This window comes from Petaurus breviceps, unplaced genomic scaffold (assembly GCF_028583685.1).
Source record: "Petaurus breviceps papuanus isolate PSGF00001 unplaced genomic scaffold, PetGlider_PUasm1.0 140, whole genome shotgun sequence".
In the NCBI taxonomy this organism is placed as follows: Eukaryota; Metazoa; Chordata; class Mammalia; order Diprotodontia; family Petauridae; genus Petaurus; species Petaurus breviceps.
In genome coordinates this window covers 8469410-8481602 of record NW_027185698.1, presented here as the reverse complement: position 1 = coordinate 8481602, position 12193 = coordinate 8469410, and the positions used below count along the sequence as shown (strand labels likewise).

General features: G+C 34.5%; 1 long non-coding RNA gene across 1 annotated transcript in view; it reads right to left on the bottom strand.

Moving 5' to 3' along the window:
• Positions 1-11865, bottom strand: part of LOC138150213 (uncharacterized) — a 23213-nt gene extending 11348 nt beyond the window's left edge. The window contains exons 1-2 of the long non-coding RNA XR_011165531.1: positions 11751-11865; positions 9639-9731 (exon numbers count right to left, since the gene is read on the bottom strand). This is a non-coding gene — a long non-coding RNA (uncharacterized lncRNA). The remainder of the gene's footprint in view (positions 1-9638; positions 9732-11750) is intronic.
• Between the last annotated feature and the right edge of the window lie 328 nt (positions 11866-12193).

Genomic DNA, 12193 nt, shown 5'->3' with positions numbered 1-12193 from the left:
TCTCTCTCTCTCTCTCTCTCTCTCTCTCTCTCTCTCTCTCTCTCTCTTTTGCTCTGTCTCTCTCCATTTCTCCCTCTCTTTCTCCCTTTCTCTCTCTCTTTTCCCCTTTCTCTCTCTCTTTCTCCCTTTCTCTCCATCTCTCTCTCTTTCCCTATCTCTCAACATGAATACAAAAATTATATAATTATTTATATAATCATGTACTATAGTCAGACAATAGTCAGTCATCTTCTACTTAATTTATTATCTAATATGATTAGTCAAACCAAATACTTTTGGGTGATGATGCATCAGTTTTAGAAGGTTCTGCATTTTTCTGAATAAATTTTTCTTTAAAATATCAGTACCAGGGTGGCTAGGTGATGCAGTGAATAGAGCAATGGCCCTAGAGTCAGGAGGACCTGAGTTCAAATGTGGCCTCAGACACTCAACACACGCAAAAAAACTAGCCGTGTGACCTTGGGCAAGTCACTTAAGCCCAACTGCCCCCCCCCAAAAAAGCAAAAATAAATAAATAAAATATCAGTACAATGTCATCTTCACATAATAGAATATAGTAAGCTTCAATATACCTAGACAATTTTATTTCAACTTGGATTTTCTACTTGATTGCCTATATAGCTGTAGTGAAAATCTTTTTTCATCATGAATTTAAAATGCTATGTCTCATTTGATATCAGTTACCAGCTGGTCATTTAATTGTCTCAGATCTTGAATCATTCATGGAATTGTATAATTTTTGTACATGCAGAGAAGACAGCTTGCTGGAGGAGAACCCTTAGTTTACCATTGTAATCTAATATATATATAATATATATAACATTATATATATATGTAATATATATATATAACATATATATATGTTGATATATATCAACAAACAAACAAAAATACAGTGGGAAATTCTACTGTCTATATCTTTCACTTATTTTTTTCATTATAACAATATTATGTACTATTGTATATCAGTTAGGAAAACCTAGCCCCTCCCCTCTAAAACTTATATTTTGCAAGTTAGTTATTAATGTTCTAATCATTTTTATGGTGATAAAACCTGTTTTTTCCCATGTAATACTTTTATCTTCCCTTTCTTCAGGTACTTTATAAAATAAATATTTCCACATTCTCAAAATTGTGTTGCCTCCCCCCAAAATATGCCTTAACATGTGTAGTTCTTATAGTTCCCTTTCTTTTCCAATTCTTATCTTCATAAATAGTATTTCAAAAATATATCTAGATTTCAATGTCTCAAACTAAACATAGTGGAGAAGGAAATGGAAAATAGCAAACAACTCCATTATTTTTTGCCAAGGAAACCTCAAAAGGAGTCATGAAGAGTCAGACATAACTGAAAGACTTAACAACAAACTTGGTGTTACTGTCACTGTCCTTGATGGTAGAGTCATCAGAAATATTTACACAGATTCTTTTTCTTTTTTTTCCATTTGTCCTCATTTCAATTTTGCCTAAAGATTTTCTTGGAATGACTTCATTTATTTTGGTCTCTTGAGAAGCTTTCTTTAACTGTTTAAATTTTTTTTCAATGCTTCCTTTATTTTAGTTGTGATGCTACTTATAATTTTCTACAATCAGATTTACATTCTAAACTTCTATTTCCCTTGGTTACCACATCTCTCCACTCAGCAAGTAAAGTGTTTACTGACTGAGATTTTTTTTTCCGAAGTCATTTTAGTTAGTTTAATACAAACTAACAAAAAATGTATTTAAAAAAATGAACTTTTTTTTAGTTCATCTTGACCAAAGACATCTAATTATTTTCATCTTTTAAAATACAAACAAATTAAATGAAAAGAAAAATCCATTATAGGCATCAAATGATTGCAAGGATTTGTGGCTTTCTAATGGGCACCTCTAGAGTTTGATATAAATCAGAAGGCTTATTTAACTTTTTTTTCAATAATCAAAAGAAAATGCCATTTGAGAAAATCATATATTTGGTAGAATATTCTGAAGAAGTTTTCTAGAAATAATGACTGGCAAAATACAACGTGTAATCAATAATGCATATTAAATTTAAAGTAAAAATTGGGAAATCAGAAAAGTTATAGGATAACAAATAAAGACTATATAAATGCATAAAAAGGGGAACTTATTCAGTTAGTGCATCAAATCTGAAATAAGGTCCATAACATACTGATCAGGAGGTATGAAGCTTCAGTAACTAATAATAAAGCCAGTGGGAATCAGAAAACCATAATATATGAAACTTCAACATACCTTAATGAGATCAAAATATCTAGGCATAGAGCCACTTTTTCATTCATCATCATCATTTTAATACACATTTTTAATAAGAGAATAAATTAATTGCTGTAGATGAAAATATTAGAGTTGGAACTCAACCTGAGCAAGTATATACTCCCCAACAGTTATATATTTTAAGCTCTTCTAATTTGATATGAAAGAGACTATGTTCTCTTTCATAACCTTAAAGAAGCCAGAGTTGCCTTAGAATTAGGATAACAAATTGGATGAGAACTTGAGTAGAGAAACCTCCAATAGTACTTTTAGAAACAAATGATCATTTATTTGTTTTAGGAACAAGTGCCAAATTTTGAAGTTCTTGTAATTTACTCTGAGAAATTGTCTTGTATTATTTTTCCTAGTGAGGTATTATTTATTTGTAAAATAAAACAATTACTTGTAAAGTTATTTAGACATTTATTTCATTTATTTGGATCACATATGACCATAAATTTTATTCACTAAAGATTTGAGATTCTAGTTTTTAGCAAAAAGTTTAATAAAAGATAGCATATTAGGAATTTACACAAAAACCTATAATGAATTCTACAGTGATATTTTATTAGAACTTGAGCTACTTGCACTGAATGTCCATAACCCATGATTTTCTAAGCCTTGCAATGTAATTATATCTAGTAATTTATAATTATTTTGCCTCCTCTTTTGCAGACTCTAATAGCTTCTGTGATAAATGACTGTTTTCCACAATCTGGTATGCCAACAACTGAGTTAGAACAACCTGACCATATGCCCATCACTGCAGGCAAAGTCTCGAAGAGGGGCTGAGATGACATAGAAAAACTGGATAAATTCACATTGTAATCACAGAGCAATAGCAAAAATAACATTACTATTATTATTACTACTGCTATAATTACTACAACTACTAGCTAACTAGCTAGGATCTACATAATACTTTAATATTTTTAATTGACAAGATGATCGATAGATGTCAAATGAGATGTGAATAATAGATTAAAATGTTTGGATATTAGAAAACAGTAGCATGTGTTTAAGGAATATTCAATGCTCAGGAATAACATCAACTAGCTTCCTCATAGACAAATATATTTTCTTTTTTGGATTCCTCATTTACAGGGAAGAGAAGTAAAATTCATTAATTCCAAACACAACGGATCCAGACCATAAATATGGGTGAGGGTTACACCTTTTTAAAGCTGCAAATTGAAGTTAACAGATCAAAATAAATTAGGTTCGCTAATCTGTTCACAAAGGTGTAAATTCTTAATCAAAATTTATTACAAGGCTGACAATATAATTTAATGGCACCACTTAAATCTTGAACATACTATCTGATCTGGTCTACTTTATTATTTTGTAAGGGAGTAAAAGCCCCTTAAGTTCACTATAGATCTAGGGTAAAATATAGTATGCTGAGAATCATATGAAATGCATTCAAAGTTGGATAGAATAAATTTTGAAACCATGATATTCCTCTCAAGTTAGGTGTTTTAATACCTTTTATGAAACCTTGCATTCAAGTTCATAGCCATGGAGTATTCCTTTTATCTTAGAGAGATGTCTCATTTATTTATTTACTTTTAATTCAGCTCATTTAAAAGCCTCTGCAGTCTCTTTTCACACCAGGTAAGGAGCACATTGAGTACAGTGGCTGTGCCATGTGACATGTACACTGGCATGTTAGGGTTTGGCCCTAGTCACAGGTGACAGTGTAGTGTTCCCAAAGGTCATCTAGCATTCAACAAAATGATAAGCTGCAAAACACTTTCTGTAGATGATTCAAGACACTATTCTTTCAAAGGTTCAAGAAGGCTCTTTACAAATGTTAAAGCTTTTAAGTCTAAATATTTCTTAGTGGATAATGGATCAAGGGCAAAGCTTTGCACTGTCACCTTCTTTTCTATAAAATGAAGTGTTTTCTTGGGCAATGTACTTACTGGGGTAGTCAAATGCACCTCATTTATGTTTATTATTTTGGAAATTTTTGAAGTTAAATTGTTGAAAAATGATTCCCAGGAGAATTTCAAAGTATGTGGTATCCTAGTTATCTAGAATTCAAGCTTATTTTCATTATTTATGGGAGGCTCTTTTCATGTTCTTTTTATAATGAAAGCATCACTTCTGAAATAATATACATTAATTGACTTCAGGTAAATCAGAAAATTACCTTGAGTAAAGTTCTTTAGACATAGGAGAGACAACATTCTTAAAATTTAAGAAATCATTCAGTCTATTTCTAGCTGAAAATGAGGAAAAATTTCAAACTGTATTAATAGCTTCAGGTCCATTCAATGGAAAGAATGTTCAATCTGGAGCAAAGCAATAGCACCTGAGTTTGAACTAGGACTCTGCTACAAGGCTACTTATGTGACCTTAGCACCTTGACCTAATCTGGCCTTAGTTTTCCCACCTATGAAAAGAAAATGTTGGACTAGATAAAATTTCAGTTCCCTTTCAGTACAGTATTTAGGATAATGCAATCCTCAGGCTGTGCCAATCATGCGATATAATACTCAGAAGTGGCGCTACAATATTGTAGCACATAAAGTTGTCCTGTTTTCTCCTTACTGACATTGGCCACTTGCTCTAGACTTTTCCTGACCTCCTTACTCTCATCAAAAATTAGCTCATCAGTGACACTTCTGAGGGCCATGTTTTCTTCTCCAGAACAACAAGCTAATCTTATAAGAGAGTCCCTGTTACTGTATCAGTGTGTCTGTGTATGACCTTCCCAGGTAATATATTTTTAATAGAGTCTTTGAAAACACTGTAATTCAACCAAAAAGATTGATTCTAATGATAATGCTGGTTTCAGACACTTTGCCAGACTACCATATGTTTTAAAATCCATTAAAAAACAGGTATAATAGTATCTTAATTCAGTTTGAGTGAGATTTGAGAATCCAAAGTAGGATACACAAGGAAGGATAGAAGATTCAGTAAAAAGAAAGTAAAATAGTTCAGCATTGTTGAGAGAAACTAGTCACAGTGAGTAAGACAAGCAGGGAGATGATGCCAACATTATTTCTATAGTTTCATTATATTACTCAAGTAAGTTCAGTCATTGAGGGGAGGAATCAGGGACCCTGAACCTAGTATCTAGACCAAGGTTTATGGAATGGTAATCATTTATATGTGATTAGAGGGCAGAGCTAGGAAATTGGCTGTTAGTTAATAGTTAAACTCCTTGTGAGTTAAATGGGGCATTCAGGCTATACTGTAGGACTTACTTTGAGAGGAACCCTCAGAAGTTTGTTGCTTCTTCATTTACCATGTCTTACCATGTCTAGGAGGCTATAAATGTCCTTTCCTATAGGCAACTAATTATTCATGAGTTTTTCAAGGAATAGCATGTAAATGGTGGTCTATGCTGCTTATTCCCATGTGTCTAATTCTACATGTACCATATAAGGTGATCTTTTTCTGAGTTAGATTCCTAAATATGTGTTCTCCCATGAGTCAATATAATATGAGGATATCATGGGAGTCAAGGAGGAGGAATGGGTGTGAGTTCTATCTTGTATCACCATTGACAAATCACTTCTCTCTAAGTTGCAAGTTTTTTTCATCTGTACAATGAGGAGGTTAGATTACTAAGGAATCTCTCAAGATTCTTTAAAAGTTAACAATATATGGTGAAAGAATGCACTGATAAACCAAAGATTTTAAATAAAGGCCCCATTTTGTTTCAATACTTGATAATACTTCTGAAATACTGTTTTTTTCCCCTGGGTATAGAATTTCAAACTTGAAAAGAACTTAAAATCTATGAAATTTCTAATTTAGCAGAATTGGAAATTGAGACACACAGCAGTTAAGTAACATACAAGTTAGTGATAGAGTTAGGAAAAAAAACCCAGGTGTCCTGATTCCCAACACACTGCTGTAAATACATTACAGTGAACATCATGTTTTCTCTTTTTTTAATGATTCAAGATGTCACAGTACCTTGGGGTTATAATCCTTAACAAGAATTCTTACTGTTTAGTAAAATAGTTCTAGAGCTATAGGAAATTCAGCTGAATCTGTACTTACAGATCTTACAAACTTGAGAGGCAGGTTGTTTGTTATTTTCCCTATTTAAAAAAATGTTGACATCCCTGTCATCAGCTTGTTTTCTTACCATTTGCCTAGAAGTATGCCTTAGTTGATGGACCATAATGTGTTAAGCACTTAACGCTTCAAAGAGAAGACAACTGCAAACTTACTCTAGTGTTAATTAGACAGGACTGAAATTCAGAAATCAAACCTCTCTAAAGGGAAAAAAAATAATGAATCCTCCTTTAAGTACTTCTGTCTGACTTTCATTTTTTTAAGGTGAAATGATTGGGGATCAAAAGGCTGGAGAGGATTTATTCAAACAAAGGTTTCTTGGGAGATGCTTGAGTAGAAAAGTCTCTATTTAATCAGATTGACTTTCTTTCAAGTAATTTTTTTTTAAAACCATCTGACTACCTTCTTCAGAAAGTCTTCTAATACCATATTTTTTTTAGCCCTATCAGGTTAAAATGGCTAACAGCAAATTAAAGAGTGCCCTTTCAATGATTTTAAAAAGAGTAAAGAGCTCCAATGAATACATTAAAGAAAAAATTGTATTTCTTTCATCCTGTGCACATTAGAACTACAGATTTAGGAATTGTTAACACATTACCCATCTCCCTCCCCAAAGACCATTGGAATTTTGGTCCACATATTCTAATGAGTAAAAATTATTTTGATAATTTTTCTTTTTTTGCAATGTGGCTAGTTAGTGCAATGTGATATGGTTCTAGATATTTGCTTAACTTCAATTTGTTTAAAATGAGGCTACTAATTGGAGTGTACCTTGATTTTGGATCTGCCCTTGGCTATACTTTGCTAAATGTTTTTTTTTTTAAATCAATGACTTAGATAAAGACATAGAAGACTTGCTTATCAAAGTTGCAGATAACTTGAAGATCTAAGGGATAGCTAACACTTTAGAAGACAACAGAAAGAACTAAAAAAGATAGGGAGAAAGAATTAGTCAATCCTATTAAGATGAAATATTTAATTGAGATTAATGCTGAGGATTTTTTTGTTAATTTTTTTTTTTTTTTGGTGGGTGCCTTTTGATCTTATATCTTAGTCATTTCTGGAAATAGATTGCTCTTTTGGATCTTCACTTGTCCCTTGCATTCTCTGGACCTCAGGATCCTCAAGATATAAAATAAAGTTGTTGGTATATTTGTACTCTACAAACACTTTATATTGTTTAGTCAGGGGTTTGTGGGGTGTTCACGTGAGACTAGAACCTCAGGTGTGAGGGGTATTTTGAATCTTTTCCAGGGTTGCTTATCCATTGTGTAGCCACCAATGGCTTCATGAAACTAAAGAATGCACAACAGCCACACCCCAGTAAAATCATCACAGCAGACAGGCTAAACCAGGTTGAGGGTAAATAGCAGGTCTCACACCCATTAGTGAATTGAAGGGATATTTACCCTCAAACATGTGAAGACTTCCCGCATCAGAATGGGCAGATGAGAATAGTTTTTTTCCAGTGGCTATGAAGGCAGTTTAAGCAGGTTTAGAGCTTTGGTCAGACATCAAAGAGGCAAAGGACATCCATTGCATACCAGGACACTGCCAATGGTTTCGACTTTTTCTCTTGCCATGGACTTTGATGACTCTAGAAGGGAGTGAAACTAACAACTTTGCTCAAATCTACCTCATTTAAATTGAATTCATGTAGAAGTCAAGACATCACTCATCATCCACTGTTTTACTATTTTATTATTTTACTGTCTTGCTTTTTTACCTATTAAAGTATCATAGCAAAGGGCAAGTGATGAAGCAGCAAATAGCCCAGGACATTAGTTAAAAGTCTCTCTGAACTGAAGCATCAGTACAATTCTGTAGCCCTTATGGTGTTTGAGCTGCTTTTTTTGAGGATCATTCTGCTTATCTCTTGGCATGAGGAAGTGCTGGAAAAGACACCCTAAAATTGCTTAACCTAACCCTGACCTACTGACTGCAACAGGTAGGGATCCCACCCTTTATTCAACACAAACACAGAGTACAAAAATGTGTGTAAAGATGATTCCACTCACCATCAGTATATGGAATTTTCACAGATTAATGGAAGACAAGAAATCTAGTAGACCTGAGAGATGAATATCTCTAATTGCAAGAGAACTCATCCAGTACCACACCCAACAAACAGCTCTGAATAAAACAAGACTGGCAAGTAAAGGGCAGCTTATTGAAGTTGAAGTTGCATATATGTTGCTTTTTTTTTTTTTTTCTGGAGTGGCCACTGTGATAAGGAGCACCTTGAAGCTAGCTTAGAATTTTTGATCAGATACATTCTAGTCAGCAAGTTTGTATGCCTCACTGAAGGAGCGAATGACAGGTTCATGACATTGCAACTGCCACTTTTAGGAAGGTGCCATGCCATCATCATCAGTGTAAATGCTCTTACCATGATGCATGCTGATGAGTTAAAAGCAAGTTCTTTGAAGACCTGGAAACCCTTATCATCAATGTGCTGAAAGAGGACAAGATTGTAATTCTGTGTGACTTTAATGGCATAGTAGGCACAGAGTATTAGACATGGGGGGGGTAGGGGGAATTGAATACTGAAGACTTGTACATTTCATGACCACCTCCCCATTACTGTCTTCCATTTATCTAGTGACAAAAAATGTCATTGATGCACCCTTGCAGCAAACACTGGCATTTAATAGACTATGTCATTGTAAGGTCAAGAGACAGCAGGATGTGAAAGTGATGAAGGTAATTTGTGACACAGAGACCAGATCTCCTTTCCAAGCCAAAGATTTGCATTCAACAAAAGTGGCAGCCCCAAGACAAGATGACTATCAAATTCAGTGTCAGGAGATTAGAGCTCTTCTCCCTGTGTGAACCATGTTTATTGCTGACTTGGAGGGAAAGCTGAACCAGCACATAGTTAGCAACAGTGAAACAGAAAAAGAGTAGGCAGCTTTCAGAGACTTTGGTGTACAGAACTGCATTTACTCATCTGGACCACAACACTCACAAACAACAGTATTGGTTTGGAGAAAATTATGAGAAAATTCAGAAACTGCTATAGGAGAAAGGAGAACTCATTAGGATTTGCTAAGATGATAGTTCATCTGTCTCTAAGAAGGCAGCACTTAACTTCATCAAGAGTATAGTGAAAGTGAGTCTTAGAGAGATAAAAGATTCTTATCTCAGTAAGAGGGCAGATAAGATTAAATTTTATGCTGATAGCTATATTGCAAAGCACTTCCTTGATACCTTGAAGTCTATTTGTTACCCGAAGTCCTCAGGTACATCTCAACTATTCAGCTCCAATGAAGCCACACTGATCAGTGAAAAGGACATGATCAATGTTAAAGACAAAGAAACATGGACTTAACACTTACATAGTGTTCTCAACAGACTATTATCAACCAAGGCTGAAGCCATGGACTGTGTGCCTCGGGTTGTAGTCAGTCCTTCTCTAGCTGAATTTCCAACTGAAAAAGAGATATTGAATAACATCAGGCTCTTGTTGATTGGCAAAGTGCCTCATGCTGTTTCCATCCCAGCAGAAATTGATACGGCAGGAAGTTTCTTCCTAAAACTAACTGAAATTCAGATTATATGGCAAGGAGAGATAATCACCCAGGAGATCAAGGATGATGCCTCCAGTGTTCATCACTATAAAGAAAATAGAAACAGACGGTCCTATGATTATCACATGAGAATCTTTCTTTTAGATATTGTTGGTAAGACTCTTGCCAGAGTCCTCCTTTATTGGCTTATCCTTACCTGGGAGATGATCATCTACTGAAAGAATGAGTGTGGCTTTAGGAAGGGATGAAGAATGGTTGACATGGCATTTGCTTCCTGAAAACTCTAAGAGAAATGCCAGGAGCAGTGCAGAGATCTATATACAATATTCATTGATCTGACCAAGGCCCCTAATGCTGTCAGTCTTGAGAGCTTGTGGGATATCAAGGCAAAATTTGGTTGCCTAAAGAAGTTCATCAGCACTCTATGCCAGTTTCATGGTAGCATGATCACATAAATTCTGAATGAAGGATGATGCTCTCACACTTTCCCAGTTACCAATGGAATGAAGCTGGACTTTGTGTTTGTTCACATGCTTTTAGCAAGTAGTTTTCAGCAATGTTGTCAGATACCTTCTACAAATGGCATCGACTTGAAAGGCTACAAGTCAAGCTTATAAATGGAGGGAGAGTTGGTGCATAACTTTTTTTCCCCAGATGATACTGCACTCAATGCAGCCTCTGAGGCTGATTTGCAACAGAACATGGGTTGATTCTCTGCTACTTGTGCTAATTTTAATCTCATAATTAACACCAATTGAGCAGTGTTTCTCTACCAGCCATTACCATACCTTCCATATATCGAACCATTGGTTAAATTAAGTGGAACAATTTTGAATGTTGTAGATAAGTTTACTTACTTTGACAGTATACTTTCCTGGAATGTACATGTTTTTGACACACACATTGCTAAAGGTAGCTGAGTTTTTGGGAGACTCCAAAAATGAGACTCCTTTTAGGAGAGGGTATGGTATTTTTGTTGCTGGATAATCAAAGTCAGAAAATAGAGTGCCATTGTCAGTTTGTGTTCTAATATTCTGAAAAAATTTCTGGGTAAATGAGACCAATAATGAGTCACTTATAAATTATTAAGGTTTTTTTTTTTTATCATTGTTACAATGATCATGACCTTCATCATGTCTTGCTATCAAATAAGGACCAAAAATATATTTTAGCCCTTTTAGGAAATTAATTTTTTCTCAGCTAGGCAAACTGTTGTTTACCTAAGACAATGTCCACAGTTTTATAAATTATTATGGAGAGGGGCATCAGTTGTAGTGGAAAAATTACAAAAGCCAGTATTATGGGGGCATGCAGTGAGCAGCACAAGCACTATCCTGGGAAGCTTTTCAATGCCCCTGAGGGAATAAAATTAATCAGTTTTACTTAAAATGTGAAAAAAAAAACCCCTCAGTCATCTATTATTGTTTCTCAACCAAAAGAGAGGATGGTAAGGGAATTACAATAAAGGAGGCCCTCAGAGCTGGCCAGGATCACCCATGTATATTTCATTAAGTATTTTCTTGAATCTTGTGGTAGTTCTATGGTTAGTTATCCCATGAATCCATGGGATTAATTATCTTGTTTGTACGGTTTATAGCAAAGATAGTAAGCAAAATGGTTCTAGCTATGTCTTGTGTATTTTTCTCATTTGTCTTAGTTCCTATTCCCCAAATAAAGAAACTTAATATACGCTAATATCACTCTTACTCTTATCCTCCTCTCAATTTCTAAGGATATTGTAAACAAAGTTTTATTTGAAAGAAAAAGACAAATACTCTAGAATAAGAAAAAAATCCCCCCTACAAAGTCACTCTGTAAATTATTTAGTAAAGTATAATCCCAAGTATACATGAGGCTCTGACAGAAATCTTGGGTCTCTGTTTAATCACTTACTCAGCAAAGGGACTAAATTTTCAGTACCTTGTTGCTTGTTAGCAAGTAGTCCTGTAGAAAGCTCTAGGTATTTGTGGAAGGCTCTTTGTAATCTCCAGCTGGTAAGATGCAGTTAACTATGATTTCCAATAGAAATATGAGTGTGAAAATATAGAAACTTTACTATTTACAACCACTCTTGCTTAATGGATTCTTGTTTATTCATAGCTATAAATAGAAATTTTGCTGTCTAGTGAAAGAAGAGTGGGACCCCTAGACATAAGGCCTCAGTGAAGTCAGAGCTCATTTGAATAAGATCAATAAAGGGTTCTGTCTGATAGTTTCCTGTTTTAACTTATTTTTCTTGCTAAATAAGTGTGAAGTTAAGCTTTTTTCTATATTTCTAAAAGAATGAGCATAGAAACTTCCATTGTTCTTTAAACTGAGATGCCTTGGAACAAAATTCTAGTTGTACTGCTCTATTTATAGCC